We start from the raw sequence: 20,782 nt of genomic DNA on the forward strand, positions 1-20,782 counted from the left end.
ACTCCAGAGGAAGTTGTCTTAGGACGACGGAACACGTGGAGGTTTCTGCTGGGCGCTTACCTACTGGTGCACTTTTTGAACTTCCCCTACTGGTCTTATGTCTACTACAGGGTGGGCCATTTATATGGATACACCTTAATAAAATGGGAATGGTTGGTGATATTAACTTCCTGTTTGTGGCACATTAGTGTATGTGAGGGGGGAAACTTTTCAAGATGGGTGGTGACCATGGCCGCCATTTTGAAGTCGGCCATTTTGAATCCAACTTTTGTTTTTTCAATAAGAAGAGGGTCATGTGACACATCAACCTTATTGGGAATTTCACAAGAAAAACAATGATGTGCTTGGTTTTAACGTAACTTTATTCTTTCATGAGTTATTTACAAGTTTCTGACCACTTATAAAATGTGTTCAATGTGCTGCCCATTGTGTTGGATTGTCAATGCAACCCTCTTTTCTCACTCTTCACACACTGATAGCAACACCGCAGGAGAAATGCTAGCACAGGCTTCCAGTATCCGTATACACTGCTATATACTACTATATACACCGCAGGAGAAATGCTAGCACAGGCTTCCAGTATCTGTATACACTGCTATATACTACTATATACACCACAGGAGAAATTCTAGCACAGGCTTCCAGTATCCGTAGTTTCAGGTGCTGCACATCTCGTATCTTCACAGCATAGACAATCGCCTTCAGATGACCCCAACGATAAAAGTCTAAAGGGGTCAGATCGGGAGACCTTGGGGGCCATTCAACTGGCCCACGACAACCAATTCACTGTCCAGGAAACTGTTCATCTAGGAATGCTCGGACCTGACACCCATAATGTGGTGGTCGCCATCTTGCTGGAAAACCTCAGGGAAGGTGCCAGCTTCAGTGCATAAAGAGGGAAACACATCATCATGTAGCAATTTTGCATATCCAGTGGCCTTGAGGTTTCCATTGAAGAAGAATGGCCCCACTATCTTTGTACCCCATATACCACTCCTTACCATAAATTTTTGTGTTCCAACAGTCTTGGAGAGATCTATCTAATGTGGGCTAGTGTCAGACCAATAGTGGTGGTTTTGTTTGTTAACTTCACCATTCACATAAAAGTTTGCCTCATCACTGAACAAAATCTTCTGCGTAAACTGAGGGTCCTGTTCCAATTTTTGTTTTGCCCATTCTGCAAATTCAGTCCGCCAATATGGGTCATCCTCGTTGAGATGCTGCAGTAGCTGGAGTTTGTAAGGGTGCCATTTGTGAGTAGCTAATATTCGCCGCAGGGATGTTCGACTAATGCCACTCTCCAGTGACATGCGGCGAGTGCTACGCTGTGGGCTCTTGTTGAATGAAGCTAGGACAGCCACTGATGTTTCTTCATTAGTGACATATTTCATGCGTCCACATTTTGGCAAATCCAACACTGAACCAGTTTCACGAAACTTAGCAAGCAGTTTGCCAACTGTAGCATGGGAAATGGGTGGTTTCGTAGGGTGTCTTGCATTAAAATCTGCTGCAATGACCTGGTTACTGCGTTCACCAGACATCAACACAATTTCTATACGCTCCTCACGTGTTAACCTCGGCGACATGTCAATGGCTGTAAACAAAGAGAAACGTGTAAATAACTCATGAAAGAATAAAGTTACGTTAAAACCAAGCACACCGGTGTTTTTCTTGTGAAATTCTCAATAAGTTTGATGTGTCACATGACCTCTTCCTATTGAAAAAACAAAAGTTGGATTCAAAATGGCCGAATTCAAAATGGCCGCCATGGTCACCACCCATCTTGAAAAGTTTCCCTCCCTCACATATACTAATGTGCCACAAACAGGATGTTAATTTCACCAACCATTCCCATTTTAATAAGGTGTATCCATATGAATGGCCCACCCTGTATTTTGGGACCCCCTGCAATTTGTTAGGTTGTATATCATTAGAAGTTATTTAACTGTGACTGGGCTCTACTAGGAAGGAATTGGATTTACATAGGACTGCATACTAAACAGCCAGTTCATTAGGGACAGTTGCACACACAGTGTTATGGTTTGAGAGCCCAGGGGGTGGGATCCATAGCCCCCAGCCCATGTGGAGTTTTTTGCCTTTCATGGGCATATTTGAATTGATTTTAGTGGATTTTCCGTGTATTGTGTATTATGTGTAATTAATAATGTATTGTATTTTTCATCTTGGAGTGTTTTTTTTTTTCTTTCTTTTTTTGAAGAGCAGAAATGAGAAAAAAATTGAAAAAGTAAATAAATAAGGGAGCGGCTTCCGATCTTACAATACGTTCTTTAAACCAGATATTAAAAATATATATAACTTAGTGAGTGGTCTCTTGGGGCACAATCACTTGCTTACATGGTTTATTTGTAATGAGCTTATTTATAATCTGAAATACAGAATATATAGAACAAATAGTGTAATATTCTTGAAAATAACATTTTCAAAAGACCAAAGATTAGCGTTAGCGATGAGCAAATTGATACAAAGCAATGAAATGTGTTCAGAATGTATTTTTTTTTTTTATTTCTCCAAATGTGTTGTGATTCAATTTGGTGCAAGTCAGTACAAGAACAGGGAATGCTCCCCATGTACAAGAACTACTATAATACTGCTCCTGTATACAAGAATATAACTACTATAATACTGCCTCCTATATACAAGAATATAACTACTATAATACTCCTCCTATATATACAAGAATATATCTACTATAATACTGCTCCTATATACAAGAATATAACTACTACAATACTGTTCCTATATACAAGACTATAACTACTATAATACTGCCCCTATATACAAGAATATAACTACTATAATACTGCCTCCTATATACAGGAATATAACTACTATAATACTGCTCATATGTACAAGAATATAACTACTATAATACTGCCTATGTATACAAGAATATAACTACTATAATACTGCTCCTATATACAGGAATTTAACTACTATAATGCTGCTCCCTATATATAAGAATATAACTACTATAATACTGCTTGTCACGCCGAGCGCTCCCGGTCCCGCTGGTCCCCGGAGGGGACACGATCTGAGGCACGGCTCTTGCCCGCCCTCAGATCGCGCCCCATGTCACTCACCTCTCGCCCCCGTCTGCTTCCTCCCAGCGCGCGCGGCCCTGCTCCCTAGGGCGCGCGCGCTGGCTAGCTAAAATTTAAAGGGCCAGTGCACCACTAATTGGTGCCTGGCCCAATCACTCCCAATCACTCCCTAACATATGAAAACCCACTTCCCCTTCCTCTCCTTGCCGGATCTTGTTGCCTTGTGCCTTGAGAAAGCGTTATAGTGTGTTCCAAGCCTGTGTACCCAGACCTTCTACTGTTGCCCCTGACTACGAACCTCGCTGCCTGCCCTGACCTTCTGCTACGTCTGACCTCGCCTCTGTCTAGTCCTTGTGTACCGCGCCAGTCTCAGCTGCCAGAGAGGTCGAGTCGCTAATGGGGAACACGACCTGGTAGTTACTGCCTCAGCAAGTCCATCCTGCTTTGCGGCGGGCTCTGGTGAACACCAGTAACTGCTTAGAACCAATTCCCCAGTACGGCCCGCTTCATCGCCTCTCTGGCACAGAGGATCCACCTCCAGTGTCTTCACCAGCTGCTAGTCCGGACCCTGACACTGCTCCTATGTAAAAGAATATAACTACTATAATACTGCTCCTATGTACAATAATATAACTACTATAATACTGCTCCTATATACAAGAATATAACTACTATAATAGGTTTGTAATATAGAGAGAAGAGCACCAGGCACTGTCTACTCGACTATGAGTCAAATTATCCTGTCCGGACTATCCGGGGTGTGTGACCTGCTGTACTAGGTGCTATGGGGAGCGTCTACGTCTATAAAGGGCAAAGTCTTTCATACAATAGCAAGTAGAAATGAAGGTAGACGGACGACTCACCCAGGTAGCAAAAGTATCTTCTTTTATTCAAGGCTTGCAGCTTAAAATAACAGCAGGTTGAGGGGGGTCTGTCAGCAGGAACGCAGGGCTGTGGAGTGCAACGACCGTATCGCTTCGGACTGAAGCTTCTTCCGGCCTCCAACAGGTGTTCTACGTCCTGCTGTGATTTAAAACCAGGTATGTGCGGAAGGGGGGAGGGGCCTTCACCTAGACAAAAAATCACCTACGTGCTGACATAATGTTAAAAACATTCTTAGCGAATTTACAAAAATGGGCTAAATTCTGCCCTATCGTTAAGTCCCGCTGGTCCGAGGGCTCCAGTTCTAAGTATCCAGCGAGTTTCCATTTGTATAAGAATATTTTCTCTATCTCCTCCTTCTTTCGGGGGAGGGATGCGCTGGATCCCAAAGAACTTTAGAGCCCTGGGATCATTTTCATGCTCTTCCTTCATATGTTTCATTAGTTTTGGGACTCCTTTCCCTGATTTCAGAGAGTAAATGTGTTCTCTGTATCTGGTAGACAATTGCCTTTTCGTTTTTCCGATGTAGAATCGGGCACAGGGACACATTAACCCATACACTACATGTGTACTTTTACATGTTATAACTTCTCTGACAGTGATATCTCTTCCTCCTAGGTTTACAAAATTCACTTTCATATTCTGAGAGCAGTGTGAACATTGACCACAGGCGTAATTGCCTGGGGGAAGGGAACTGGTCAGCCAATCTTTGCTATCTTTCTGTGCGATTTCTTTGCGTTTTTTAATTTTTTTAATATTATCTCTGATTGTGCTGTTTTTCCTGAATGTTATTAAAGGTTTATTTTTGGCTACTATTTTCAGGTCTTCATCCTGTTCTAATATTTTCCAATTATTGTGTATAGCTTTAGTGATTATATTATTTATGGGAGTATTTGCAAATGAGAAGGTAAATCTTTTATTTCCTATTTCTTGAGTATTAGATGTTTTTTGTTTGTTGACTAACAGATCTTCTCTTTTCTTTTTATTTGCCTTCTCATATGCTTGCTGTATGAGTTTTTCAGGATATCCTCTTTTTCTCAGCCTTTCTTTTAATTCTTCTGCCTGTATTTCGTATTTATATTCATGTGTATTAATTCGTTTTAGCCGAATAAATTGGCTATATGGCAGACCCTTTTTTACATGATGAGGGTGGGAGCTTTTAAAATGGAGTAAAGTATTTCTTGCTATTTTCTTTCTAAAGCCTGTCACTGATATCATATTGCCTTCAATATTTATTTCCGTGTCTAGAAATTCCAAACTTTTGTTGCCATATACTGCTGTGAAAAACATATTATAGGAATTGACCTCATTTAAGTATTTCACGAATTCATGAAACTTTTCTTCTGTGTCACTCCACACTATTATAATGTCATCTACGTAACGCTTGAAAAAGCGCACGTATTGCAGATAGGGATTATTATCAGAAAAAATATATTGATCTTCAAATGCAGCTAAAAAAAGGGTTGCGAATGTACAGGAAACCGGGGTCCCCATCGCGGTACCAGTACGTTGCTGGTACCACTGGGAGTCATATTTAAACGTGTTATTTGTTAGTACGAAGTGGAGAGCTTCACATACAAAATTAACAAAATGGTTGGTTTTACCTGTTTTAGTTAGGAAGTATCGGATGGCCTGTATACCCGTATCCAACGGGATACGGGTATACAGGCTTTCTACATCTATACTTCCTAAAGTGTCGTGTGGTAAAATGTGAAAAGACTGGATGGAGGTTATCAGGTGGGTGGTGTCTTTTAAATATGTCCTGGTGCTAGTCAGCATGGGACGCAATAACCAATCAATGTATTGGGACAAGTATTCTGTACTGGACCCTATGCCCGCTATGATGGGGCGACCTGGGGGTTGGCATAATGTTTTGTGTACTTTTGGTATAATGTACCACTTAGCTGGTTTGGGGGCAATTGGAAGCAATTTTTCTGCAGTTTTTTTGCTCAAAATATTTTTGTCTACTTGAACCCTGAGAAATGTTTTGAGAGCACTGATGATTTTAGATGTGGGGTCCCCTTTTAATTTAGTATATGTGATGGTGTTGTTTAACTGTTTGAGAGCTTCTTTTTTGTAATCTTCAGTATACATAACTACTATCGAGCCACCTTTGTCAGCTCTTGTAATAGTTATGTCATCCCTTGATGCGATTTTCTCTATTGCTATTTTTTCTTCTAAAGAAATGTTAATTTCTGCTTTGGGGTATATAATACTTTTGACCTCTTGTGTAACTGCTTTTCTAAAAAGCTCAAGGGGACTCCCTGGACTAATTGGAGGGGAGAATGTTGAGGGGTTACCCCCTGTAAATATGGAATTAGATAAGCTGTCTATAGGTCCCTGTTCACATTCTAAATTACTCAAGATCTGTATGTTAGTTATATCTTGTGTGGTTAATTGTGGGTTGGGAATAAATCCTAGAGGACCTATATAACACTGCTTTTCTCCCTCTAGTGCTTCTATGACATTTTTATTAGGTTTGTTACTGAAAAACTTATGCAGATTAATTTTTCTGATGCCCTTCTGTATATCGATTTCAAAATCTTCCTCTCGGAAGTTTTCCAAGATTACTAACAAATAACACGTTTAAATATGACTCCCAGTGGTACCAGCAACGTACTGGTACCGCGATGGGGACCCCGGTTTCCTGTACATTCGCAACACTTTTTTTAGCTGCATTTGAAGATCAATATATTTTTTCTGATAATAATCCCTATCTGCAATACGTGCGCTTTTTCAAGCGTTACGTAGATGACATTATAATAGTGTGGAGTGACACAGAAGAAAAGTTTCATGAATTCGTGAAATACTTAAATGAGGTCAATTCCTATAATATGTTTTTCACAGCAGTATATGGCAACAAAAGTTTGGAATTTCTAGACACGGAAATAAATATTGAAGGCAATATGATATCAGTGACAGGCTTTAGAAAGAAAATAGCAAGAAATACTTTACTCCATTTTAAAAAGCTCCCACCCTCATCATGTAAAAAAGGGTCTGCCATATAGCCAATTTATTCGGCTAAAACGAATTAATACACATGAATATAAATACGAAATACAGGCAGAAGAATTAAAAGAAAGGCTGAGAAAAAGAGGATATCCTGAAAAACTCATACAGCAAGCATATGAGAAGGCAAATAAAAAGAAAAGAGAAGATCTGTTAGTCAACAAACAAAAAACATCTAATACTCAAGAAATAGGAAATAAAAGATTTACCTTCTCATTTGCAAATACTCCCATAAATAATATAATCACTAAAGCTATACACAATAATTGGAAAATATTAGAACAGGATGAAGACCTGAAAATAGTAGCCAAAAATAAACCTTTAATAACATTCAGGAAAAACAGCACAATCAGAGATAATATTAAAAAAATTAAAAAACGCAAAGAAATCGCACAGAAAGATAGCAAAGATTGGCTGACCAGTTCCCTTCCCCCAGGCAATTACGCCTGTGGTCAATGTTCACACTGCTCTCAGAATATGAAAGTGAATTTTGTAAACCTAGGAGGAAGAGATATCACTGTCAGAGAAGTTATAACATGTAAAAGTACACATGTAGTGTATGGGTTAATGTGTCCCTGTGCCCGATTCTACATCGGAAAAACGAAAAGGCAATTGTCTACCAGATACAGAGAACACATTTACTCTCTGAAATCAGGGAAAGGAGTCCCAAAACTAATGAAACATATGAAGGAAGAGCATGAAAATGATCCCAGGGCTCTAAAGTTCTTTGGGATCCAGCGCATCCCTCCCCCGAAAGAAGGAGGAGATAGAGAAAATATTCTTATACAAATGGAAACTCGCTGGATACTTAGAACTGGAGCCCTCGGACCAGCGGGACTTAACGATAGGGCAGAATTTAGCCCATTTTTGTAAATTCGCTAAGAATGTTTTTAACATTATGTCAGCACGTAGGTGATTTTTTGTCTAGGTGAAGGCCCCTCCCCCCTTCCGCACATACCTGGTTTTAAATCACAGCAGGACGTAGAACACCTGTTGGAGGCCGGAAGAAGCTTCAGTCCGAAGCGATACGGTCGTTGCACTCCACAGCCCTGCGTTCCTGCTGACAGACCCCCCTCAACCTGCTGTTATTTTAAGCTGCAAGCCTTGAATAAAAGAAGATACTTTTGCTACCTGGGTGAGTCGTCCGTCTACCTTCATTTTTACTTGCTATTATAACTACTATAATACTGCTCCTATATACAAGAATATAACTACTATAATACTGCCTCCTACATACAAGAATATAACTACTATAGTACTGTGCCTATATACAAGAATATAACTACTATAATACTGCCCCTATATACAAGAATATAACTACTATAATACTGCCTCCTATATACAAGAATATAACTACTATAATACTGCTCCTATATACAAGAATATAACTACTATAATACTGCCTCCTATATACAAGAATATAACTACTATAATACTGTTCCTATATACAAGAATATAACTACTGTAATAGCAAAGTGAGAAAAAGGTTGCTTCTGCACTCACCCTTCTTGCGCTGTGTCACTGAGTTAGTCCATGTACGGCCGGCCGCTATACGGGAGATGATACGGAGAGATCGCTACAGCCGGAGCTGAGCGGTGACTAGCTGTCACCGCTCAGCTCCGGCTGTAGCGATCTCTCCGTATCATCTCCCGTATAGCGGCCGGCCGTACATGGACTAACTCAGTGACACAGCGCAAGAAGGGTGAGTGCAGAAGCAACCTTTTTCTCACTTTGCTATTTTGGACATTGTTCTCTCCTGCTTTTTTGCACCACCCCGCTCCATACCTCCGACATCCCCTGTCACAGTGTACACACTCCCGGACATTGTGGGTCTCCGCGGTGCGGTCCTATCTCTCTATCTCCCCTCCACATAACTACTGTAATACTGCTCCTATATACAAGAATATACCTACTATAATACTGCCTCCTATATACAAGAATATAACTACTATAATACTGCTCCTATATACAAGAATATAACTACTATAATACTGCTCATATATACAAGAATATAACTACTATAATACTGCTCCTATATACAAGAATATAACTACTATAATACTGCTCCTATATACAAGAATATAACTACTATAATACTGATCCTATATACAAGAATATGACTACTATAATACTGCTCATATATACAAGAATATAACTACTATAATACTGCTCCTATATACAAGAATATAACTACTATAATACTGCTCCTATATACAAGAATATAACTACTATAATACTGATCCTATATACAAGAATATGACTACTATAATACTGCTCCTATATACAAGAATATGACTACTATAATACTGCTCCTATATACAAGAATATATCTACTATAATACTGCCTACTATAAACAAGAATATAACTACTATAATATATTATCCCCCCCCCCCCCTATGTTATATAGCTAGTACATATGATCACGTCATCTGCAAGGCACTACAGGATTGTTGTTATGTTTAAATGGTCACCTTACCCCCTTTTTGCTGACATAATAAACCGTCTCTTTATATACATCAGGAGCTTCGAGCTCTTCCTCATTCCTCTCACATACTTTCTGTTCTCCATCTTGTCCTGATCTCGGCTCCTCTTCCATGCTTGGAGAAGGAGTTTTTTATGTCTTCTGCATCTATTGAATTTCTTATTATGGGTTGTCAAGCTTCCTTTGATTTAGCTTTGATATCTTCCATAGCATCATGTTCTTTACTATAAATACACGAGACGTGTCATCTTTGAAGCACCGGAGTGTTATTCAGAGCCACAAAATATGTTTAATAATCACAGAAATGAAAACTTTTTTGCAGTTTATAGTCAAATAGCCAGAATTCCTTACATCTATTGTTATGGGAAAGACCTTGTCTGTATAATGGAATTGCAGCACCGGATGCCCGGGTGGGGAATTTTTATATATTTTCCTTTGGTTAGAAATCACAGACACGTGTTACTGCATTAAAGGGGTATTCCAGCATTTTTTTTTTATTTGACTGTGCTACAGGGGCTGTTAAGTAAGTGTAGTTCATAACATAGTGTCTGTACCTGTGTTTGGTGGCTGATGGGACCTTTGCCCCTATGTTAATTTTTAGCAGCATACAAAATGAGTGTTGTCTTGGGCCTTTTCCAGGTTGCATTGCAGGCCAAAACATTACATCATTAGTCAGGTGTTGAAAGGGAGTCGGTCTGTGCTTCAATGGGTAGAGCAACTGCTAGGTGGGAGGGAGATCATTCTCCACAGGCCTGCAGGGAATTGTAGTTTCAAGTACAGCACTCATGGAAGGGAGCCTATCTGTACTGCAATGGGTGGGGTGACTGATGTGTGGGAGGGAGAAAAGTGACCTCACACTTACAAACAAGGGATCCTAGGACTTGTAGTTGGAGGGAGGGATCTCCAACAGGAAATAACCATTTCAAACACAAAAAAAGCACCAGCGCTATGGTGAACTCACAACACAGCCATTTCACCCCAAGACAAGCACAGATCCTTCCTAAGCATGTCCATAGGTACCATACCGTCATACTGTCTGATAGGTGTGTACTAAAGTCCCCTTATGGTGGAGAACCCCTCAATAAAATTAGTTTTATATATGATCCTTCACTTTGTTTTTGGCCCAGAGTACAAGAAACCGGTAAGCCTAAGAAGGATCTGGACTTCAATGCATGAAAGGTTACCGGCCCCAACCAATCATTAAAGTCATGATTTACTGGTTTATTTTTATTTTTTTTACCTCCTAGGGTTCTAAAAACCATAACATTTTTATGTTTCCATCAACGAAGCCATTTGAGGACTTGTTTTTTGTGGGATCAATTGGACTTTGTATTGACACTGGGCACTAGCAGCAGATATAAACTGCTCTTGAGACCACTCTATACACCCCTTCCTGACCCCTAGCGCATATCATTGCATATATGTATATAGTTCATAAGGTTTAAAAAGACTCCTTCAAGTTCAACCTATAACCCTACTGTGTTGATCCAGAGGAAGGCAACAGACCCCCTCCCCCCCCAATGATGCTGATGCCAATTGTCCCATACCAGAGGGAAAAACTGCTTCCCAACTCCAAATATGGCAAAAAAACAACATGTTCAATTATGTGCTAAATAATAAGACATTAGTTAAAACTTCTACCTAAAAGGACTTGGCGTAATAGTGGACAGTAAGCTCAACTATATTTGTCTGGGTCAATAAAGAAGTTCAAGGGGGGCCTGCATGTTTTTCTGGAAAGGTGTTAAAAGCCTAATTGGCTGCATTTGTGGGAGTGGTGCGGGGTATATAACCACCCCTCTCCCACAGGTAGGGGCGTATGTATCGTTGGCAGTAGTGCTCTAGTAGTCTACCGTATTAGGTCGTACGTTCCCGGAGTGAGCAGTTGGTGTTGGTCTTCCTATCCCCCATCCTCTGCGAGGTGTCCCAGGTAAGGGCCGGTTCCCGGCTCCATGTGTGTCTCCTCCTCCCCCATTTTGCTCCCTTTGTGCTCTGTTTTTCTGTGCCCCTTTCCTGCACTCCCGGGGCATCCCACCAGCCTTGCTGCCGCCACTGGGTGTCTGGGTTCCCCCGGGTAACTGTGGGGCCTCGCTCCCCTTACCTTCTAATGCTCCACTGCATGCGCTCACCGGCCCGGGGTGAGGCGTCCTCATGCCGGGCCCGATCCTCTGTCCCTCACTCAGCTTGCTGGCCTCGCCTGGCGGCATGGCTGTGGGGGCTGGGTTTCGCGGCCCCGGCAGGTGACGTCACTCCCTCGGCGACGCCTCGCATCCGGGGAAGGCCGGCACGGGCGCCGTTCGTTTGTCCTCCCGCCGGGCCCCGTGCATTCGTCCTCCCACCAGGCCCTGCGCTCTTCCCCCTCACGGGTCTCCCGGCATGTCTTGAACATGTCGGTGCGCCGGGGGGGGGGAGGGGGGGGGCGTTGCTGCGGGGTCCCAGTGGGCGAGGCATGCACCACCGGCGCCGCTCAGTGCCGAGTATCCCCCTGCCCTGTCGGCGCCACCCCCCCACTCCCCCCCCTGCCGCTACACGCCGTGCGGGCGGAGGGAGAGTCGGCGGAACAGTCCGGTTGGGGACCTTGGCGGCGGGGATATGTCTCGCCGCCAGGCCCAGGCCCAAAACAAATAAATGTGTGTGTATATATAATAAATATAGATCATATGAGTGTGACAGTCAATGATAGCCATGTGTCTGCCAGCACTTCATAAGGGCCGCAGGTTCACTCCTGCCCACCGAGCAGAGGCTCACATGCGTTGGGCCTCAGTGGGGGCTACAAGTACAGGGGGGGGGGTTCGAGGGGGTGCAGGATTTTCATACAGGGTTGTGCACCTTACTCTATTAACCTCCAGAGCCCTGGGGGGGGGGGTGGAGGGTTTTTCGCAGCGCCAAACTCCACACAGAGCACCCCCCCGTTACAGTCTGCTTAGCAGCAGGCCAAAAAATGCATGCACAGAATTCGAGAACTGTGCATGCACAGAATTCGAGACGTGAATTCAAGAACTGACACATAGGCTGTCCAGATCACGCACGGTGTCCAGGGTTGAGCTACAGAGCCTCCTGGGCATGATGGCTTTCGCCATGAAGATTGTCCCTCAGGGGAGAGCCTTCATCTCCAGACTTCTGGACCTCCTCCCGTCAGTCTCGTGCCAGAGGCACACGATTCAGCTCGACAACGAGGCCATGGCAGATCTACTCATTTGGGATAATTTCCTAGTAAGTTGGAACGGGGTCTCATTGTTCACGCCCTCAGTTTCAGAATTTTCCCCCACAGTTGTGTCCGATGCCTCAGCATTCGGATTCGCAGCCACATATGGCAATCACTGGCTGGTGGGGCCTTGGCCCCCAGAGATTTTTAATATCCCCGATTTTAGGGAAACCTCGACATTATTCGAGACATACCCCATAGTAGCTTCCGCTACGGTCTGGGGATACTCATGGTCTAATACGACCATCCGGTTCCTATGTGACAATATCGCCACGGTCGATATCCTCAATAAAGGGCACTCCAAGTCTCCTCAAATCATGCGCTTTGTCAGCAGGTTCATTTGTCTGTCACTTCAACATAGTTTTCACTTTTCCATTGAACACATTGAGGGTAGGTTGAATCTGGCGGCTGATGCGCTTTCACAAGCTAAACTAAGTCTGTACTTCCAGGTGCAACCAGAAGCAGATCGAGCCGGAGCCACGGTCCCCCGGCTCCAGCAGCTAATGATGGATTAGCCACTTACGTATCCATAGCCAACACTCTAATCAGAAGCTCACTAGCACCCAGCACAATTCGGGCCTACGATGCCACTCTGGCATCCTTCACCTCTTTCATGCACAACTTAGGTCTTCCCGCCACAATTTCCGTGCACTTCTCTTTAGCTTTTGTCGGTTTTTGCCACTCTTCCCTACGTTTGTCCCACAACACCATCAAGCTACACCTAACGGGTCTTCAGCACCACAGGTCTTTCTTGCACCCTAACGCACCCTCACTGCTTTCTGCTCATCCCATCAAGGAAGCTCTTAGAGGCGTGTCACTCCTATCACACCCCAGGTCCCCTTCTCGCGCACCTGTCACCGGGGACCTTTTCCGGGCCATGTCTTCTCTTCTGGATACTCACCCTTTCGGTTATCAGCTCAGCACGGTCGTCAAAGCTGCCATCCACCTTGCTTTCTACGGCTTTCTTAGACCAGGGGAGTTCACGCGTCTCGGTCACAGATCACCGGGTTTGACCCTGGGCCAGTTGTTGCCCGAAGGCCCAGGTTTCACTCTCACGCGACTAGCCACCAAAACCTGTAGATGGTGAGCCTCTATCCGTTACTTCTCCGCGTCACATCAATGATGTCCAGTATCTTCCCTCTCAGCACTACTCTCCATGCTTTCAGGGCAAATGGCGGGCAGTCCCCTTCTCCCAATCGGTGGTCAGGCTCTATCAACGTCACAATTCATAAAGCACGTACGGTCACTAGTCACAATGTTAGGTCTGGATTCCACAGGTATCACAGGTCACTCATTCAGGATTGGGGCAGCCTCAGCAGCTTCTAAACATAACGTTCCAGCCCACGTTATCAAGAAGCTAGGCCGTTGGAACTCCAGCTGCTTTGATCGTTACGTACCTGACCCTTCTACAGAAATGGCAAATGTGTTTAAAGTACTGGCTTTGTGAGTCTACAATAAAATTGAGTTGCACCCTATTTTTGACTACTTTGCCCTCTATAGGCGTGCCCACGGTCGTGGTATTTGGGCACACCTCAACCGCTGTTTTCTGTTGTTACAATTGTATTCTAGGTCCCCCGATGGTTCGAGGTTCGGGTCGGTAAGTACAATCAAATGTGTTTTCTTCCCCAGGTTATTCACTCACGGCTCTTCGAGCCATGACCACAAGTTAAAAGCCTAATTGGCTGCATTTGTGGGAGTGGCGCGGGGTATATAACCACCCCTCTCCCACAGGTAGGGGCGTATGTATCGTTGGCGTCTCCCACCCTGCCCTCCCTTTCTTTCCAAAGGGCTTACATTCACAAACATGTAACCTCATTAGGATATGCCCTCTATAGGCGTGCCCACGGTCGCAGTATTTGAGCACACCTCAACCGCTGTTTTCTGTTGTTACAATTGTTACGCCGAGCGCTCCGGGTCCCTGCTCCTCCCCGGAGCGCTCGCGGCGTCTCTCTCTCTGCAGCGCCCCGGTCAGACCCGCTGACCGGGAGCGCTGCACTGACATTGCCGGCGGGAATGCGATTCGCATCCCAAGTCACTCACCTGTCCCGGCCCCCGGCTGTCATATCCTGGCGCGCGCGGCTCCGCTCCTCAGGGCGCGCGCGCGCCAGCTCTCTAAGATTTAAAGGGCCAGTGCACCAATGATTGGTGCCTGGCCCAATCAGCCTAATTAGCTTCCACCTGCTCCCTGGCTATATTACCTCACTTCACCTGCACTTCCTTGCCGGATCTTGTTGCCTTGTGCCAGTGAAAGCGTTTAGTGTTGTCCAAAGCCTGTGTTTCCAGATCTTCTGCTATCCATATTGACTACGAACCTTGCCGCCTGCCCCGACCTTCTGCTACGTCTGACCTTGCCTCTGCCTAGTCCTTCTGTCCCGCGCCTTCTCAGCAGTCAGCGAGGTTGAGCCGTTGCCGGTGGATACGACCTGGTTGCTACCGCCGCAGCAAGACCATCCCGCTTTGCGGCGGGCTCTGGTGAATACCAGTAGCATCTTAGAACCGGTCCACTGACACGGTCCACGCCAATCCCTCGCTGACACAGCACGCCAATCAGCTAGCCGAATCGTGACAGTAGATCCGGCCATGGATCCCGCTGAGGTGCCGCTGCCAAGTCTCGCCGACCTATCCACGGTGGTCGCTCAGCAATCGCAGCAAATCGCCCAACAAGGACAGCAGCTGTCGCAGTTGACCGCCACGTTACAGCAACTTCTGCCACTGCTACAGCAGCAACCATCTCCTCCGCCAGCTCCTGCACCTCCTCCGCAGCGACTGGCCGCTCCTAGCCTCCGCTTGTCCCTGCCGGACAAATTTGATGGGGACTCTAGACTCTGCCGTGGATTTTTGTCTCAATGTTCCCTGCATATGGAGATGTTGTCGGACCAATTTCCTACAGAACGGTCTAAGGTGGCGTTCGTAGTGAGTCTTCTATCTGGAAAGGCTTTGTCTTGGGCCACACCGCTCTGGGACCGCAATGATCCTGCCACAGCCACAGTCCAGTCCTTCTTCGCTGAAGTCCGTAGTGTCTTCGAGGAACCAGCCTGAGCTTCTTCTGCCGAGACTGCCCTGCTGAACCTGGTCCAGGGTAATTATTCAGTAGGCAAGTACGCCATCCAATTTCGTACTCTCGCTTCCGAATTATCTTGGAATAATGAGGCTCTCTGCGCGACCTTTAAAAAAAGGCCTATCCAGTAACATCAAGGATGTGCTGGCCGCACGAGAGATTCCTGCCAACCTTCAAGAACTTATCCATTTGGCCACCCGCATTGACATGCGTTTTTCTGAGAGACACCAGGAGCTCTGCCAGGAAAAAGACCTTGATCTCTGGGCACCTCTCCCACAGTATCCTTTGCAATCTACGCCTGTGCCTCCCGCCGAAGAGGCTATGCAAGTGGATCGGTCTCGCCTGACCCATGAAGAGAGGACTCGCCGTAGGGAAAAAAATCTATGTCTGTACTGCGCTAGTACTGAACATTTCTTGGTGGATTGCCCTATTCGTCCTCCACGTCTAGGAAACGCACGCACGCACCCAGCTCAAGTGGGTGTGGCGTTCCATTGGTACGAAGTCTGCTTCTCCACGTCTCACTGTGCCCGTGCGGATTTCTCTTTCTGCCAACTCCTCCCTCTCAGCCGTGGCCTGCTTGGACTCTGGTGCTTCTGGAAATTTTATTCTGGACTCTTTGGTGAATAAGTTCTGCATCCCGGTGACCCGTCTCGTCAAGCCGCTCTACATTTCTTCGGTCAACGGAGTGAAGTTGGACTGTACTGTGCGTTACCGCACAGAACCCCTCTTAATGTGCATTGGACCCCATCACGAAAAGATCAAATTATTCGTCCTTCCCAACTGTACCTCTGAAGTCCTCCTCGGTCTGCCATGGCTCCAGCATCATTCTCCCACCCTTGACTGGACCACCGGGGAGATCAAGAATTGGGGTTCTGCTTGCCGTAAGAAATGCCTCACCCCTGCTCCCAGTCCCGTCTGTCGGGCCTCAGTGTCTCCTCCTGTTCCTGGTCTCCCCAAGGCCTATCAGGACTGTGCCGTGCCTCCTCATAGCCCCCGTACTGGTGACACCCTGCCCCGTGCCAAGCTTCACCCTCTGCCCTCCCTCCCCATTCCCACTCCTGCTGTACTGCCTGCCTTTGAGGAAACCCTACAATCGCTCCCAGTGTCCTCGTCCCATGTGAAGCAATCTGTATGTTGTTTATTATTTTTTAATAAACTTTCATGTATACAATATTCCAAGGTATACATTGCATCATTTTGTGCACCTGATGACCTAACCGGCAGCGCCTGGATGAATGAGGTCCTTTTCCATTTTCCGTTTGATGACTACGTCAGGACGTATGTGCCTGTGACCTCCGGCTTGCAGCCCTCCTTTGGACATCAGTGAGTACCCCTATTTGGGGTGATATGCGTTACTTCTATTTACATCTGGTGAGCAGCCACCTATAAGTGCCGTGGGTTTCTCCCACATTTACACTTGCTGTTTGTGTTTAAGGGTAATACACGAGGCGCCGTTCCCCGGTCTTTTTTCTTTCTATTTATTTCATGTGAAGCAATTGTCGGACAAAAAAAGGGGGAGACCTAAGGGGGGGGGGGGTACTGTTACGCCGAGCGCTCCGGGTCCCTGCTCCTCCCCGGAGCACTCGCGGCATCTCTCTCTCTGCAGCGCCCTGGTCAGACCCGCTGACCGGAAGCGCTGCACTGACCTTGCCGGCGGGGATGCGATTCGCATAGCGGGACGCTCCCGCTCGCGAATCGCATCCCAAGTCACTCACCTGTCCCGGCCCCCGGCTGTCATGTCCTGGCCCTAAGGAGCGGAGCCGCGCGCGCCAGCTCTCTAAGATTTAAAGGGCCAGTGCACCAATGATTGGTGCCTGGCCCAATCAGCCTAATTAGCTTCCACCTGCTCCCTGGCTATATTACCTCACTTCCCCTGCACTTCCTTGCCGGATCTTGTTGCCTTGTGCCAGTGAAAGCGTTTAGTTTTGTCCAAAGCCTGTGTTTCCAGATCTTCTGCTATCCATATTGAACCTTGCCGCCTGCTACGTCTGACCTTGCCTCTGCCTAGTCCTTCTGTCCCGCGCCTTCTCAGCAGTCAGCGAGGTTGATCCGTTGCCGGTGGATACGACCTGGTTGCTACCGCCGCAGCAAGACCATCCCGCTTTGCGGCGGGCTCTGGTGAATACCAGTAGCATCTTAGAACCGGTCCACCGACACGGTCCACGCCAATCCCTTGCTGACACAGAGGATCCACATCCAGCTAGCCGAATCGTGACAACAATTGTATTCTAGGTCCCCCGATGGTTGGAGGTTCGGGTCGGTAAGTACAATCAAATGTGTTTCCTTCCCCAGGTTATTCACTCACGGCTCTTCGAGCCACGACCACAAATAATATTACAACATTTTATTCACTAATCAATGAATAGGGAATAAGATGTCTGATCACGGGGGTCCGGTCGCTGGGACCCCTGCAATCTCTGTGCAGTCTCTGGGCAGCCATGGTCATGGCGTCACGCCACGCCCCCTGGTGACATCACGTCACACCCCATCCATTCATGTTGGCTCCCATAGACATGAATGGAGGGGGTGTGACATGATGTCACCAGGGGGTGTGGCGTGACATCACGACCATGGCTGCCCAGAGACTGCACAGAGATCGTGGGGTCCCAGCGACCAGACCATATTCATTGGACTGCATAGGAATCACGCAAGGTCCCAGTGGCTGGACCCCACATTCAGACATCTTGTCCATAATCCAAAGATGTCTAGTGGAGGAGTACCCCTTTAAATCTAATATCTTTAACTGGTAATATTATATTTTTAAAGAAAGACATCCAGGCCCCCTTGAACTTATATTGAACCAGACAACTAAAGTTGAGTTTACTGTCCACCAGTAACCCCAAGTCCTTTTAGGTAGACTTTTTACCTAATGTCTTATTATTTAGCACAACAATGTACATGCTGTTTTTACGACCCAAGTGCATGATTTTACATTTATTCACATTAAACTTAATTTGCCATGTCTGTGCCCAAGCCTCCAGCTTCCCCAGATCCCTCTGTAATATTATGTTATCCTCCTTTGTGGTGATCACTTTGCCCAGTTTAGTGTCATCTGCAAATATAGAAATTCTACTCTGTAATCCCTCTATAAATGGGTATTCATGAAGAAGTACATTCCCTCTGGTGGCTACATTTTCCAATACTAAATTGGGAATTCGGAAATTCAATATAAGCGGATAGTCTTTCAAATCCCTTTTTTTAGCCTTGCCTAATTTTAGTTATTTAGTAGTTTCTGAACATTTTTGGCCAGGCGTTCTTGTGACAGAGTATCTGTCTAATGGAAAACACAATTAGTGGAGCACAACAAGCTTCTCGGAGGATTCTCTTGGCATATAAAGACTATGGAAGATCACTTTCTTATTAGGCAAAGAGCAGATGATGCATATGTAGCAGAGACAACTTTATCAGCAAAGACTACTTTAGCAATAAGTTTATCATTTGGTCTTAAAGGGGCACTGCTGTGGAAAACTTTTTTTTTTTAATCAACTGTTGCCCGAAAGTTAAACAGATTTGTAAATTACTTCTATAAAAAAATCTTAATCCTTCCAGTACTTATTAGCTGCTGAATACTACAGAGGAAATTATTTTCTTTTTGGAACACAGAGCTCTCTGCTGACATTACGAGCACAGTGCTCTCTGCTCTCTACATTTTAGGAACTTTCCAGAGCAGCATATGTTTGCTATCAGGAGTTCCTAAAATGGACAGAGATGTCAGCAGAGAGCACTGTGCTCGTGATTCAGCAGAGAGCTCTGTGTTCCAAAAAGAAAAGAATTTCCTCTGTAGTATTCAGCAGCAAATAAGTTCTGGAAGGATTAAAAATTTTTTTATAGAAGTAATTTATAAAATCTGTTTAACTTTCTGGCACCAGTTGGTTTAAAAAAAAAAAAAAAAAAAGTTTTCCACCTGAGTACCCCTTTAAAAGGGGGTTGTTCCATTAACAAAGGGTACAAGCATTTCTAAAAATGCTCTCCTTCATAGATATCGACTTACTAATCTGCCATGTGACTGCATTGCCTTGATAACTGTTGCCCCAGTGCGGTCCAGTGAAGACCCAATGAGGTGGTCGCACATGCTCAGTTCAACTAGTTCAACTGAAGGTAATAGCAGTTGGTCTTCACTGTACATGAAAGCAAGGGGGATTGTGGGAAAGCGTGTGCTTTGTTACCTGGAAACAGCAGGGTCAGAGCTCAGAGAGGAAACCAGGAAGTAATCAGATCCATGGGGTAAGAGATCCCTACAGAGATGGAGGTCATTTTACCTAAAAACAGCACATTTGTCCAACTATATATATATATATATATATATATATATATATATATATAGATAGAGCAGGAAAGCAGCACTCCAGGGTAAGAAAAAGTGCTCGGGTGCCTACTGTGTCGGGTCTAGGTTAGGGACCCCTCCAAACACAGAAAAATTAAATAAACAGTGGCACACCAGGTGTCAGCAAAAAAAATGTGATTTATTCCAAAGACGTGTAGGCAACGTTTCAGCTGGCTCACCCAGCTTGAAAATGGCTTGAAAATGGCTGGGTGAGCCAGCTGAAACGTTGCCTACACGTCTTTGGAATAAATCACATTTTTTTTGCTGACACCTGGTGTGCCACTGTTTATTAAATTTTTCTATATATATATATATATATATATATATATATATATATATATATATCATATCTGATTTTACCAACTTTGTTTTTTGGGACAACCCCTTAAAGGGTCCTTTTTGAGGTTTTCTCATAGGATTGCAGGAGCTCCTTACATATTCTTTTTCTTTTATTGGTAGACCATAAGCAATCACCATGCAGATAACCCGATGACCCATTCCATCTATGTGACAAAATTAGTGAATAATGGTCCTGTACAATGTCTTGGCGGCAATCAAGGGTGTTCTATAGAGAGGGCAAAAGGATCAATTTACTTAAGCCTTAAAGGGGGTGTCTCATGATTAAAAATCACACATTACATACATACGTACATTATAAAAATGCCCCGATTTCTAGATATGGCACACTTGTTATGGGGTGCTTCCTTCTCTTCTGATTCCCTCTGAGAATGTCCACCTAATGGGGGAGATTTATCAAAACCT

General features: G+C 44.9%; 1 long non-coding RNA gene across 1 annotated transcript; it reads right to left on the reverse strand.

Annotated features, from left to right (window-relative positions):
* Positions 1-2,267: 2,267 nt before the first annotated feature.
* LOC130358324 (uncharacterized) lies at positions 2,268-19,822 on the reverse strand. The gene is made up of 3 exons (XR_008889466.1): positions 19,688-19,822; positions 9,431-9,660; positions 2,268-2,386 (listed from the first exon to the last, which is right to left on the reverse strand). It is a non-coding gene; the product is annotated as an uncharacterized LOC130358324 (long non-coding RNA).
* Between the last annotated feature and the right edge of the window lie 960 nt (positions 19,823-20,782).

Source organism: Hyla sarda, chromosome 2, assembly GCF_029499605.1.
Source record: "Hyla sarda isolate aHylSar1 chromosome 2, aHylSar1.hap1, whole genome shotgun sequence".
NCBI classification, from domain to species: domain Eukaryota; kingdom Metazoa; phylum Chordata; class Amphibia; order Anura; family Hylidae; genus Hyla; species Hyla sarda.